This window comes from Urocitellus parryii, chromosome 6, assembly GCF_045843805.1.
Source record: "Urocitellus parryii isolate mUroPar1 chromosome 6, mUroPar1.hap1, whole genome shotgun sequence".
In the NCBI taxonomy this organism is placed as follows: Eukaryota; Metazoa; Chordata; class Mammalia; order Rodentia; family Sciuridae; genus Urocitellus; species Urocitellus parryii.
This window is the reverse complement of record NC_135536.1, coordinates 62,600,271-62,614,684: the sequence shown is the minus strand read 5'-3', so window position 1 is coordinate 62,614,684 and position 14,414 is coordinate 62,600,271. Positions and strand designations below refer to the sequence as shown.

Sequence of the window (14,414 nt, the reverse complement as noted above, 5' to 3'; positions counted from 1 at the left end):
CCGCCTCTTGCCAACTGGCATTTGGCCCTGACAAGATGCATGGAACTCTGAGCCAGGAAACTGGCATGGCTTGGTCCCCATCCTCCCTGCTGGCCGTCTCCTCCTAGGACCAGACCTGCATTGATTACTTTTTCTTATCCCTGCCAGTTTCCAGGGGCAACCTTGGTATTCCCCTCACTATTTATTACTACTCCTCTGCACTCCCCTGTTTCCTACCCCGTCCTTGAACAAAGCAGAGCCCTCTTTGAGCAAAAAGTGTACTGTGGCCCCTGGAGTGTTTGTGCTCTCGTGTGCACAGGCATGCATGAGTGTACGTACACTCAGACTGGAAGATCTCTTTTTGGGTGGTCCCACCTCTCATCCCACATGGTCCTCAGGTTAGTTCTTGGTGTAAAGGTAACTGGCTCTGTTGACACAGGCACAGACTGCTTCTGAAACTCAACAGCAGGGGGGTAATAAAGTGCTCCTTAGGGACATTTCTAGGTTGCCTCTGCTACACAGGGGCTTATGGCTGGGAGGCAGGAGGATTCTCAGAGTTAGGACACATGCCAACTGGATGTAGGTGCTATGGGGAAGGTCATTGGACAGGGTGGGCTTAGCATGATTGGGGATGGTCCCCCTGCCTGCGACTCTCCTTGTCCAATAGAGCATCACTGGGGGAGTCCTTGTCCTGGAGCTGGGGTCTGGAGGACTTCAGGGATTTAAAGCTTTCCTGTTATTACAGGATCAATGGGCAAAGGATGTAGGCTGTCTCTTGGTCTGAGAGGTCTCAGGTTTCTTTTCTGGGCCGGGTTAGGGGATGACTGGTTTCAGACTGAGTGCTGTTGGGTAGAAATGTGGAGGGGTGGTGGGGTGCGGATTGCACATCAATATGATAAAGGTTTTCCAGTTGACCGCGGCAGACCGGAGCAGTGGCTAAACTGACCGTGTCTGCCAATCCTGGTGGAGGTGCTCCTTATTCACTTCCTTGTTTTACACCTACCACAAACCCACTTATGGGTGGGGGGACAGCAGTGGGACATGGAGCGGAGAACCGGGGTTCAAGCCCAGAGCCCTCCAGAGGTCTCAGAACTAGCAGTTTCAACAGAGGCAGCCTGGGGCTATGGGCCGTGTGCTGCCCCTGGAGCCAGCCTGCCTGGGTGCCAGGCCAGCCTCACTATGCTGGCAAGTTACCCAGCTACTCCGGGTCTTTATCTGAAAAATGGGAGGTGATGATTATTACCTATTAAAAATCTCACTTTAAAAATGAGATGATTATCTCTGCCATTGGTATGTGTTATACATATGTTCTATATTACTATTACCATTAAGTCATATATGATGTATTACTCTTACTCTGGTATTTATTATGTATTACTATTATCATTACCGTTGTTAATGGTTATTATTATAGATTCCCTCGTGAGGTTTTGATGAGGGATTGGATGAGTGAACACATGTAAAACACTTGGAACAAATGAATGCCAAATAAATGTCATCATTATCATCATGATTCCTGTCTCTACTACGGTTCTACTATTCAGGTCTTCCTAAGATTTTATGAATGATGCCAGTTAAAGAAAAAAAGAAAACAAAAATCCCAAGATCTTTCATTGAAACTCCCCAAGTTTGGGAATTGCTGAACTCTTTGAATTTCTCAACTTTTTTTTTTTTTTAGGGATTACAAGTGATATTTTATATAATGGTGGGATTCATTATTGCGTATTTGTACATGCGCAAAGTAGAAATCAGTTTTTAATTATTTATTTTAGTAAAAAGAATGTACGAAATCTTTGGTATATATTTTGAACTGCATTGTTAAGCTTCACGTCTGGGGGAGGAACTCAGACCTTCTCAGATGAGAGGGGGTAGAGGAGATTGAGAGGAGGGCAGAGTCCACAGAGGTTGTTTTCTGCCTTCTCTAGGCTTGTGCAATCTTGGTGTGTTGCTCATGAGGACAGTTGACCCCTGTCCTCCTGATTCTGAAATGTTTGCTGCCTGGGAGAGCCTGCTGGCCAGCTTTTGTTTTGGTGAGGCCAGGCAGACCAGGTGGTGTTTGCTGAAGGAAAAGAACTTCCAGATGAGTCCAGGATGAATGGCTAAATGAGAGTGCCCAGGGAGCCCAGCAGAGGTTATACAGACGCTGGGTACCCCTCCATTATTGGACTGCCATGTGTCCTCAGGCCCAGCTGGCTCACCCTGGTGGGCAGACAGATAGCCAGACAACAGCCCATCCCAGCTCAAGTGATTGAATGGATGTGCCTTCCTCCTGATCAAAAATGCTGCAATAGCTTTATAAAATGAGACTGCCTCTTTGAGGGTGTTTTAGTCCCACTGACAGGCGGCTGGAGTGCGGGCGACAAAATGCTTTTCTCTTTCCCTCCCCTTCGTCATCACTTAGCTGGACTTTTTTTTTTTTTTTCCCTCCTTAGACCAAAACCCAGAGTCTAGCTGCATTTCGTTAATGTTCCTTAGAATATTGACATGTACACATCCTGGTGTTAATAACAACATATTTTAGCCCTGGGAATTATTACACACTCTCTTGAAGTTTATGGAGGGGATGATGGGGTCTAATGGGATTGGGTTTGTCTGGTATGGGACACAGCTTGAGACCACATGACTGAGTTGACTTTAATGGGGTTCAGATGGGACTCTATGGCTTCTGTTCTCTTCCTTTGTTTCCCCTGGTCCTCTTTTCTCCTTAGGCCGGATCCCAACTCCCTCTCACACATACACATACTTCATTTGCCTCCTGTAGCAGTGATACTAAAACTGCACATTAGATCACGTTAGATACTTTGTAATTAAAAAATTTTTTTTTTGTAGTTGTAGATGGACAGCATGCCTTTCTTTTTTTGAATTTATTTTTATGTGGTGCTGAGGATCCAACGCAGTGCCCTACACGTGCTAGGCAAGTGATCTGCCATTGAGCTACAACTCCCCCAGCCCTGAGATCACATTAGATTCTTAAAAGTCTCAAAACCCTAGTCCATGTCCATGTCTCACCCAGACCATTAAATCAAATTCTGGGAGTGTGACCCAGGCCTCGTATTTTTTGAGCTCCCTGCGTAATGCCAGTGTTTGGTCAAAGTTTGAAGCTACTTAGAAAGGGCATTTCCACTCTTGTTTGTTTCTTTTCTTTCTTTCTATACTGGGGGGGGGGTGAACCCAGGGGTGCTTAACCACGGAGCCATATCCTCAGCCCTTTTTTATTTTTTATTTAGAGACAGGGTCTTGCTGAGTTGCTTAGGGCCTCACTAAGTTGCTAAGGCTGGCTTTGAACTCACGATTCTCCTGTTTCAGCCTCCCTGGCTGCTGGGTTTACAGGTGTTGTGCAACAGCACCCAGCTCCACTATCATTTCTTGATGGCATGATTGGATGGGAAGTTATGACTCTTTGGTGACCTATTAAGTCAGGAGCTACAGGCTCTGTCCTTTACTGTGATCTGTTCTGTTTTCTCTTCTGGGTATCAAGAGCATAATTCCTGACATCTGGCCTAACCAAATCCCCTGCCAAGTGACTGTCTGGTGCCCAAGCTGATTAACTGAAATCCCAGCCATCATGGAAGGGTGCTGGCTTGCCACCACCGGGAAGTGCTGGCTGCAGTTTGTCAAGCGTGTGCCTCTCCAAATGACAATGATGGGACTCTTTATGGAGTGCTAGCAAGTGCTAGGCACTGAGTTTTCCTTCTATTAGTCTCCCACTACGACTTTTTTGAGGTAGTTATTAATACCCTTATGCATAAAGGAAACTGAGTTTCAGAGGCAGTGAATAACAATTTGAGGTCACAGAGCCAGAAAGGGTTTGTAGTCAGCCTGCCTGGTTTCAGGGTCTGTGTGCTATTTTGTGCTTCAAAAGTGCCCTCGATACATGTGTCTTTCATTTTCATCACCATTGTTATCCCAGCAGTTCCCTCTCTTGTTGCCCAATCAATCAAATACACATTTAGAAAAAAAAAAAAAAAAACCTTTGATTATGGAAATTTTTTAAAACACAAAAAAGTAGGCATAATAACATAATGAACTCCATGTACCCATCACCAGCTCCAACAATGATTGACACGTGGCCAATTCTGTTTCATCTTTACATCATTTTCGTCTCTCCTCCCTAACTGAATTGCTTCAAAGCAAATCCCCAGACAACATATTTTTTTTTTTTTATCCCAAGCTGACGGTCTTGAGCTCCACTGTATTCTGAGCTGTATACTGGTTGTTATAGGGGATTAAAAAAAAAACAAAAACAAAAGGATGTCCTACTTCTGCCTTCAAGGGGTTTACATGCAGAAAAGATATTAAGGCAAATGATAAAATACCTAGGTATAGTGGGTAATACGGATTTTAAAAGCCCATTAACAAGTCAGTTATTTGAAATTCAGAATGCAATTTTGTTGTTGAGAACATATATACAAATTTAAATTTTGTGACCATAAACATTTTATACAAAACTGAAAAAACAATGACACACATTAACCTTAGTTAAAAAGAGCTAATCTTTTGAAAATAGTTCTTAAAATTTGGAGCAAAAGAGCCTAGTAGAAAAACTGCACAGGACATATCAACAAGTAGATCACTCAATAATAATAAATAGACAATAAGTGAATCTGAATGACGTTATCTTCCCTGGTCACTAAAGAAGCACAAATAAAAGTGATGATTTTGTTTTGCTTATCAAATCAGAAAAAAATCAGAAAAGATGGTAATATTTGGGGAGAAGGCTACCCCTGTATTGCCATGGAGGAAGAAAATTGGCATTGACTTTTTAAGGGGTGATTTTGCAATGGGAGTCAAAACTCCTTAATTGTGTCCACATTTTGGACCTATAGTTCCACTTCTAGGAATTTATTCTAAGGAAATAATTAAAAATATATGAAAATATTTTGCCACAAGGATTTCCATCCAAGTTCTGTTTATAGTAGCAAAAATTTGGAAACAACCTAAATATCCAATATTAGAGAATGGTTTAAAAATTGTTTAAACAAATTATGGCATAGCCACACCAGGCAACTACTGAAATGAGGCTCATTTTGCATAAGTGTCTGTTGTATATTTTAGGGACTTAATTGGTCCAATAATTAAAAAGAGAAATATTTTCATATTTTTTTCCTCAATAGAAAATCTATCATAATCTGTAACAAGAAGTTCTGAAAACACAGAAGTGTATAGGGTGGAGATAGAAACAGTGACTTATTTATTAGCAACAATTAAGTCTATAACCCTCTAGATTTTTCCTTGTGCATACTTATTATCATTATTTAGGATAAAAAAGTACCATATCATGTATTTTCATAACATTTTAAAACGAATTATATTGTGGACTTATTTTTGGTTTCTTATAGCTCTACCTCATTAAAAAAATGATTACATTGTATTCCATGAGTCTTGGAAATTTGGGAATTAAATTTCTAGATGGCAGATATTGGGTGAAAAGGCCCAACTTTTTAAAAAAATTTTATATATTTTTTGTTGTTGATGGACCTTTATTTTATTGCTGAGAATTGAACTCAGTGCCTCACACATGCTAGGCAAGCACTCCACCACTGAGCCACACCCCCAGCCCGGGCCCAACTTTTTGAAGGCACTTGATGCATATTATTAAATTGTTTTCCACACATGTTGAGCAATTGTGTGGTTGACTAATGGTTGTTACCAGTCATATTATCAAATCATTTTAACTTTTTGTTTTAATTGATTATAGTTCTAATATTATTATAGAATATTAGAATATGAAACACCATTTATTATTACTTCTATAATAATAAAATGTTATGTTTCCTGTCTTTGAGCCTCAGGGTCCAGGAGCATTTTTTCTTGATGCATCTCTGCAGAAAATTAACAACTTTTTCATTCATTCGAACCACTGTTCTTCCCATTAGTGCATAAACATATGCATTATTCCCGGAGGTCACTTTCTTGCATATAGAGGTCCTGGGAGCTGTCATTTCCTCTTGATCATGCTTTGTTCTGAAGTTGGAGGATCAAAGAAAAAGTTGTGTGGCTTTTTGACAAAGGCAGTGGGTTCCCTTGTCATTTCTGTAAGTCCTTACTGTTGTGTTTTCTCAAACCCAGGGAGATGCAACACTTATTTTCCAAGTGTCTGGAATTGGTCTATGAAGCAGGATTTGTTCCTTTTTAGCTTCCCCCTGGTTTCCCCCCACAGTACAGAATTGCTCTTCCTGATGTCACTCCTGAAAACCTGAGTTTTGTGACCAGCTTGCCCTGGAAACATCTTGGCTTGTCATCTGGTCTTCTCTTCCAGCATCTCAGCAAGTGCTGGAAGTCTCAATGCTTTACATGAACTGTGAACCTTCGTTGGCCTGGGCTGGTTAAACGTTGGCAGGCTGGGGTGCTGAGCGTCCTTGTGGAATGGAAAAGATTTGTTCCATCTTTGAGGAGAGTTGACCTCTGAGTAGAGAGGCAATGGTCATTTTCGTGTTAATGTGGAAAGATCTTGCCTGGAGCAACAGTGTGACTCTCTCCTCAGACCGGGTAGAGGACCTAAAAGAACTGAGACCCAGAGTGCATATTTAAGCTTTTTTCCAGACATAGGTGGCCCCAAACAGAACCAGTTGTTAGGTTTTTTTGGGGGAGGGGGAGGGACAGCACTCAGGATTGAACTCAGGAGCACTCAACCACTGAGCCACATCCCCAGCCCTATTTTGTATTTCATTTAGAAACAGGGTCTCACTAAGTTGCTTAGTGCCTCACATTTGCTGAGGCTGGCTTTGAACTCTCTATCCTCCTGCCCCAGCCTCCCAAGCTGCTGGGATTACAGGCGTGTGCCACTGCATCTGGCCAGTTTTTAGGTTTTGATGGATGGTACCATAATTTAGACCCCAGCTCTCTGGTGCATATAAAATGCCAACATATTCTCTCTCTGTCTTTCTCTGTCTCTCTCTCTTTCAGCAATCATACTGTTAAAAATTCAAGCCCAGTTTTTAGGCAAAGATGGTGTAAATGGTAAATGGACCCTTGTTGAGAAAGTTGTTGCTTTTCTTTTTCCCTTTTTAAAGAGTGTTCAATAAACATGGTTACTATAATTTGAACATCTACTGTGTTCAGGACATTTTACTACTTGTTTTACATGTGTTTTTCTCTTCAAGTTGCTTTTGTTCCAAATAACCCATGGTGTGGATCATGTATATAGAAATGTGCTCTATTCAGCACACTTGCTGCTTAGCAAATGTTGGGTTTTCTTCTTCTTTAGGTCTTACTTTGCTCAACTGTAATATGGGAAAGTTGGCAATGCAAAGGTTGGCAAACTATGGTCTGTTGAGCTTACCACCTATTTTTGTTCTTTAAAACTATTGGCTCTGTGGAGATATAATTTGCACAACATAAAATTTGCCCTTTCTAATGTAGAATTGAGTATATTCACAGAATTGTGCAACCATCACCAGTTATCTAATGCCAAGCCTTGTGCACCACTGAAGAACTCCTGTACCCCATTGGCTGACCTCAGCTTTTCATAGTCACTAATCTTTATGTTTCTATGATTTGCTTATTTTGGATATTTCATATAAATGGAATCAGAATATGTGGACGTTCATGGTTGACTCTTTGACTCACCATTATGTTCATTATGTTTTCAAGGTTCAACCAAGTTGTGCCATGAATCAGTATTTCATTCTTTTTTATTGTAATATTCTATTATATGGCTGTGTCCTGTTTTGTCTATCCATTCTTCAGCAGATGGACATTTGGGTTGTTTCCAGTTTTTGGCTATCATAAATAAGGCCGTTGTGAACATTCATATATTTTTTTGTTTCATTATGTAATATATATTTTCAGTTCTCTTGAAATAGAATTGCTAGGTTACATGGTAACTACATATTTAAGTTTTTAAGGAATTGACAGACTTTTCCAATATGGCTGTACCATTTTATAGTCCTACTAATAATGTATGAAGGTTCCAACTTCCTTACGTGTTTGCCAACAGTTGTTATTATCTGTCTTCTTTATGATAGCTGTCCTGGTGGGTGAGAATTGGTATCTTTGGGGTTTTGATTTGACTAAAAATGTTGAGCATCTTTTCATGTGCTTTTTGGCCATTTATATATCCTTGGGGAAATATCTATTTGGATCTTTTGCCCATTTCTTAATTCAGTTCTTTGCCTTTTTATTATTGAGTTGTTGGAATTGTATATATATTCTAGATATGACTTATATATACAATTTACAAATATTTTCTTTCATCTTCTTGGTAACTTTTTCATTTTCTTGATAATATCTTTTGAGGCACAAAACTTTTAATTTTGAAGTCCAATTTATTTTCTTTTCTTCTATTGCTTATGCTTTTGTTGACATACCATTTCTCAACTCGAGATAACAAAGATTTACTCCTGTGCTTTGTTCTAAAAGTTCTATGATTTCAGATCCTACATTTAGGTCTTTAATCCATTTGGGTTAGTCTGTGTGCATTGTGTGAGGTAGGGGTCCAATTTCACCTTATTGCCTGTGTGTAAACCATTAACTCAGCACAACTTGTTGAGAAGGCTTTCTTTCTCCTTGAATTGTCTTGGTACCCTTGTTGAAAATCGGGTGAAGGTCAATATGGGGGCTTATTTCTGGGATTCTCAATTCCATCCCATTGATCTCCATCCATGTCTAGCCTTATGCTAGTATTACCCTGTCTTGATTATTATAACTTTGCCATGAGTTTTGAAATCTTCTCCTTCCTCTTCAAATAAACAGTGATCTCACTGTGGTGTTCAGCACCTGCATGTGGGGTTGACACCATCTTCTCTTCCCAGGACAGTGCATCTAGGTGCAGAATTTCCAGGTACCCGTGGCCTGTGTTGTAGTCAGAGGTTTTGTGATAGTATCAGTGTCCTTGATTTGGTATTTGCAAGGGAAGGGGGAGGGAGGGAGAGAGGGATGCAAATCGGTGGTGGGAAACTCTCTAGCATCACCAACGATGAGTCTTGTGTGTGCTAAGAGTTTTCAGTCTTCAATAGGCTTATCTTTGAATTTTCTAGTGGGGAAGGGATTTCTTTTCTGAATCAGGAACTGTGGGTTACAGTGAGCTGTGTCACCCTAGAGATGTGCTGCAGCCTGTTCCCATAGAACACTGGGCTCTCGGGCTCTTTCCTCTTCCCACCCTGATGTTTCCTCCGAGCTCACTCAGGTTCTCAGCACTTCAGGATCTGGGAAGATGTAGGAGCTGGTGCCTTAGTGAGCAGCAGCAGCAGTCAGCTGTCTGATGGGGCTCTACCTTTTGCCTTCCTGTGAGAGTTCTAGGTGGCATGTAATTTATGGTCAATAAGCAATCTGTTACTGCAGATATAAAAGTAAAATTTTGATTTTGTAAATGATGGCAGGAACAGAGCCTGATCCCAGCACGTGCAGGAGGGACTTGTCTATGACGGGAGCCACCACTCTTGTTTTGTCAATGGGAGAATTGGTACCATCGGAAGTGGGGATGTGCATCAAGATGAGGAACACTGTCCATTGTGTTCTGTGAGGACTTTCTGACCCCAGCTTCTGCTGTGTCCTGCTCTTCTGTGACCGACCTCTGGCTGAATGATCACTGTGCATCCTCTCAAAGACTGGCTGACGTTATTCATTTTGGCTCAAGCATACAGGATTTGGGTGCTCCCAGCTGGGCATCTGATCTCCTGGTAGCCCTTGGGATTCTGTCCCTATCACTTGTCTATTGTGGAAATGAAAGGAGCAAGCTCTGGGCGGTATCTGCAGCTGCTCTTGTGCAAAGGGGTGTACTTGGGAAGGAGGGAGAGATGGAAGCGCTTCTCTGGCCTTCCCGCTGTCTGTGGGAGAGAAAGGACCCATGATGGCAGGCCTCAGTCACTCTCGCAACGATTCTTCTCTTTTTTCAGATGATAATAATCAGCAGCAGCACCAACACTTTCTCATTTATACAGCATTTACTATGTTGTGGGCTGTTTTATATATGCCTGCCATGTATTTATTCAGTCTTCCCTGCAACCTATGAGGCAGGCACTGTTATAGTTCTGACTCATAGATGAGGAAATGGAAGCACAGAGGAGCTGAGTAGCTTGCTCGGGGTCACACAGCCTACGACTTGGTTAGAGCCAGGGTTCAAACCCAAGCAGCCTCACTCCTGAATTCTTGGTCCTCTCTCAAGGACCATCTTTTGAGGGGTGTTGACAAACTAGGGCATATCCGGGAGAGTGAGTCAGGTGAGTTACAGGAGAAGTATTCAGGGGGAGCCAGAGATGTTTGGCGTGGAGATGAGAAGAACCAAGGATGAGTAGGAATGAGATGACCAAAGGGATACCCGAATGACAGTAGCCTTGTCTGTGAATGATAAAAGCCTTTGTACAGTCCTCTAAGCCAACCCAGGATCACTGGGTAAGTATACAAAGATAAGAGATTCTGATTCAAAATAGGGGAGAACTTTCTACAAGCAGAGCAGTCTATAGATGAAACATCTGTAGGATTTAACTTCCCATCCTGGGAAGTAGGCAAGCAGAGGTGGACATCCTGCAGAGATGCAGCATGGCTGTGAGGGCTGGAGAGGAGGTTAAATCAATGGCCTCTGAGGAACACTCTTTAGGATTTTGTAAGACAAATGGTAATATTCCATAAAGTAGTTAGACACACAGTAGGTCCACTGGCAACACTTCTTCAGGACATGTCCAGGCAGAGCTGATAATACACATGCATTTAGGACTATTTTCATTCCAGTGTAAGTACATAGAAGATGCCAGGAGCTAACCCTGCAGGTGGGTCAGTAAACTCTTTTGCAAAATGGAAGGGATCAGGGTCCCCCCACCCCATGTCAAAATAGGGAAAGGTCATAGAAACACAGGCATGGGGTGGAAGAAAGGGAAATTTGATGAAAAGTGAAGTCAGACCTGGGTTCTTAAAAAGGGCTCCCAATACATGTCACTTTGTCCTACTACCAGCCAGATTTTTCATAATTCTAAAATGAACAGAGCTCCTACATATAAGGACTTTCTTATTGGGTGTTTTGTAAACATAAAAACATATTAGATCTCCCCCCACAAAAAAATGGAAAGAAAAGGAAATCAATAAGAGTTACCAATATTTGCTGTTTACAAATCTGGATCATTCTAGGCACAAACAGAGGGCAGGTCTCAGAAAACAAATTTCTGTGCTTTCCTATTTTTTAAAATATCTTTGTATGTGCGTTGCGTGAATTGGATTCCATTTTTTTGGAGAATGCAAAAATTAAAAAAAAAGTTGATTATAGACTAAGAAGAATGGTCTTCCCACTGACAGGTGCTAGTTTATGCATTATTTTAACTTTTCTCCTATACAGTAGAAGACCAATTTCCAGAAGGGTTGTAGAGTTATGGACTTTTTGAATTAAAGGGCCTTGGAGGTATCTGCTTTATCTTCTTCTCCCTATTGCTCCAATCCAGGGCTTTGGTTCCATTTATAGTCTTGTACCAAGTGGTTTATGCACTTTCTGCTCGATTGCCATCAGACAGGGAGCTTATTCCCAGGGTGACAAAACCCATAATATATTCTGGGGCCATTTTGTTGGGAAGTCCTTCTTTACATTATATTGATTGAGAGCTTTCAAAAGCTGTCTTCCTATGATTTCTAACAGATGACTCCAGCTGTAGTCATGGGACTTACAAAATCCATAGAAATCTCACATTTCACAGAAAGATTTGAAGATGGACACCATTATGTCCTTGTGAAATCCTCTCTTTTAGCCAGCAATTTTTTTTTTTTTGGCCTGGCAAAAATCCTTTTGGCAAAAATCCTTTTATCAATCAATCATTCCCATATCATAGGGCTTTATATCTCTTTTCTGCTGGTCTCTTTCTTCCAGATCTGATTTTCCAAGGTCCTTCTTTATAAAGTGTCCTTCCTCAGACAGGACACAAGATTTAGTAGGGGTGTCTTTGGGGATGAATGGGGCTGTCTCTTGACTAACTAATGTCATGTTGGCATCCATACCACACCATCAACTCACAAAGATGTGGTCCACAAAGACTCCCATGTTTAAGAGGATTTGAAAATTGAAGGATCACCTCCTTCTCTGCGTCTCCTCTTAAATTCTGGATGATGAGGTATAGACTTGAAAAAGAAAATTCCTCACACCTGACACTGTGTTAGATGCTTTTCCTGTCTTCCCTCCCAGAGCACCTTCTTTGTTATTTTTCTTTTCAGCATGTCGCTGAGAACACGGGTACCATGAAATGCTCCTCACACAGAGGTTAAGGTGGAGTCCTCTCATTTAAGAGGTTTAGGAAATGCTACAAATGGGACCTTCCTCTTAGAGCTAAACCATCTGTGGAGTTAAAGCTAGGAAGACTTCTGCAGTGAAGAAATCTTTTCACTTGGATTAACCCAATATTTCCAGAGTTACTTGGCCAGAGAACACCTCCACCTCCTGTAATTCCTGTTCACACCCATAGAACACCAGTGGTGTCTGTCAGTATAGCAGCCAGGCCGGAGAGACAGCCATGCACCTCCCATCTCTGGAGGAAACCCAAGGAAATGGGCCTGCACGGGAGAGGGTTTTCATCATGGGTTTCTTAGGGAAGTGGATGGCTGGTAGGAAGGAAGGCAGAAAAGAGAAATAACAAAGAAGCTGCTCTGGACGGGAGTTCTGACCTCTGTCAGAGAAGTCCCCAGAAAGGGCCAAGGGAAGGCTGGCCAGCCAGTGGGTGCTGGGGGGCCCCCAGGCTGTTCTACAAAGCACCCCAGGAAAGACTTCTCACTCACTAGAGCAGATGGCTCTCTTCCAGCTGCCTCCTCTGGGAGAATATTTATCCTTGTCTCCCTCACCCCAGGAGTTCTATTTGCCAGAGAATTACAAGGCACAGAGAGACCCAGGCAGTTCCCACAGAAGCCAGCGCTTGTCACGACTTCTTTTCTCCTTCTCCCTTCTAGGCCTGAGACATTTCCATCTGTTAGTTTTAGGGACCAGGGACCCTGCCACTTCTCTCTCTCTCTCTCTGGGCCTCAGTTTCCTCACTTGTAAAATGCTTGGGTTACACTGGTGATCTCTGCGGCGGTTTCTAGCCCCGTCCATTCTGAAGTGTTATGAGCAATGATTCTAATTTCCTGGGATGTCATTAACGATGACACTTGAAGAACAGCTCTCTCCAGGCGTCTCCTATAAGGACTTGCACATGGGTTGACTTTGAGGCCTAAATGAGGTAATGCAGAGATCACGGATGGGGACTGAAAAGCCATTATTAAAGTAAAAGGTGGAATTTTCCATTTTGGGCATGGCACCTATGGGCAATGGTGGCCTATCTGCATAATCTACCTGCCCCTCTGAGTTTCTCCTTGCTTTCCTATCCTCAGCTCCTGTGAATTGGTGTTTTCTAGGTCCCTTTCCACTGCCTTTGCTGGCAGTGCTGGCCTTCCACATTCTCCCAGGTGGCCAGCAGTTGGGCTAATGTTGAAGATTAGCAGGCTTAAAGTGATTGCAGATTTGTCTTAATCTTGGATGGAGGTTAAACTGCAATATGCCACTGAGCTGTTTATGTAAAGGGCTTCTTGCCAATAATATGAATGTATGTGAGTCAGAGATGAAACTTACTTATCTAAGGACACACTGTTTTAATGTACCCGTTGGAACACCTGTTATATCCCACAGGATAATTACAGTACAAGCAGAGAGCAAAAAAAAAAACTCCTTTTGGTTGAGGTGTGCACACTTTTTGTCTCTAAAGGAAGTACCCTCAGTTGACACTTCAGCCTACTAGAAGGCTTCAGCATGGTAGAGAGCCAGTTCCCTGGTTTGTGCCTATACCTTTGGAGTGCGAACAATGCTGAGTTGTGAGAACTGCACAGCAAGATATTAGAAACAGCCAACTGCCTGTTTAGTTCCTCAGGCCCAGGCTTCTCCTATAGATTAAGGCTGAGAGTTGATCAATTTGAGGCTTGCAGGGAAACAAAGGCTATTACTTATTAATTTAAAAGAATAAGTTTGCAAGGGAGGAAGATTGACCAGGCAGAATTCACATTTGGTTGTCTGTATAAACCATCAATTCTATAGAATGTATACCCTGATTGCTTTTCTTCTGTGAAAGGAATAGAACTGTTTCTATATCTTCCCACTCTCAAACTTTTTTCAAACATTTTGCTGATTTCAGATTGCTCTTTCCCCTCAGGCTGGTCAGAATAGGATGTTCTTTTGTCCTCATGAGATAATCTGGCGCTGGCCTCTTTGAAGGTACAGATAGTTTTCTTTAAAAATAACATGATGATAATAAAAATAAATAGTTAAGGTGAACTGGGCACTTACTCTCTGAGCTAAGTATTTTATTTACATTACTTAATTTAATTCTCCCAACAATGGAGATAGGTACTATTACCATCATCTTCCCTTTTAAAATAAATGCAGACAGTTTGAGCCTTAGTCTAATGAAGAAGCTTTCCAGGCTGTAGTCTGTCTTAATGCCATTTCTTTTTCTGCAAGAAGACATCTTGAAAACTCCCCAAGGCAACTCAAAAACTAC

At 41.9% G+C, this 14,414-nt stretch overlaps 1 protein-coding gene across 3 annotated transcripts in view; it reads left to right on the top strand.

Moving 5' to 3' along the window:
• Positions 1-14,414, top strand: part of Smoc1 (SPARC related modular calcium binding 1) — a 156,406-nt gene that overhangs the window by 84,400 nt on the left and 57,592 nt on the right. The window lies entirely within an intron of this gene.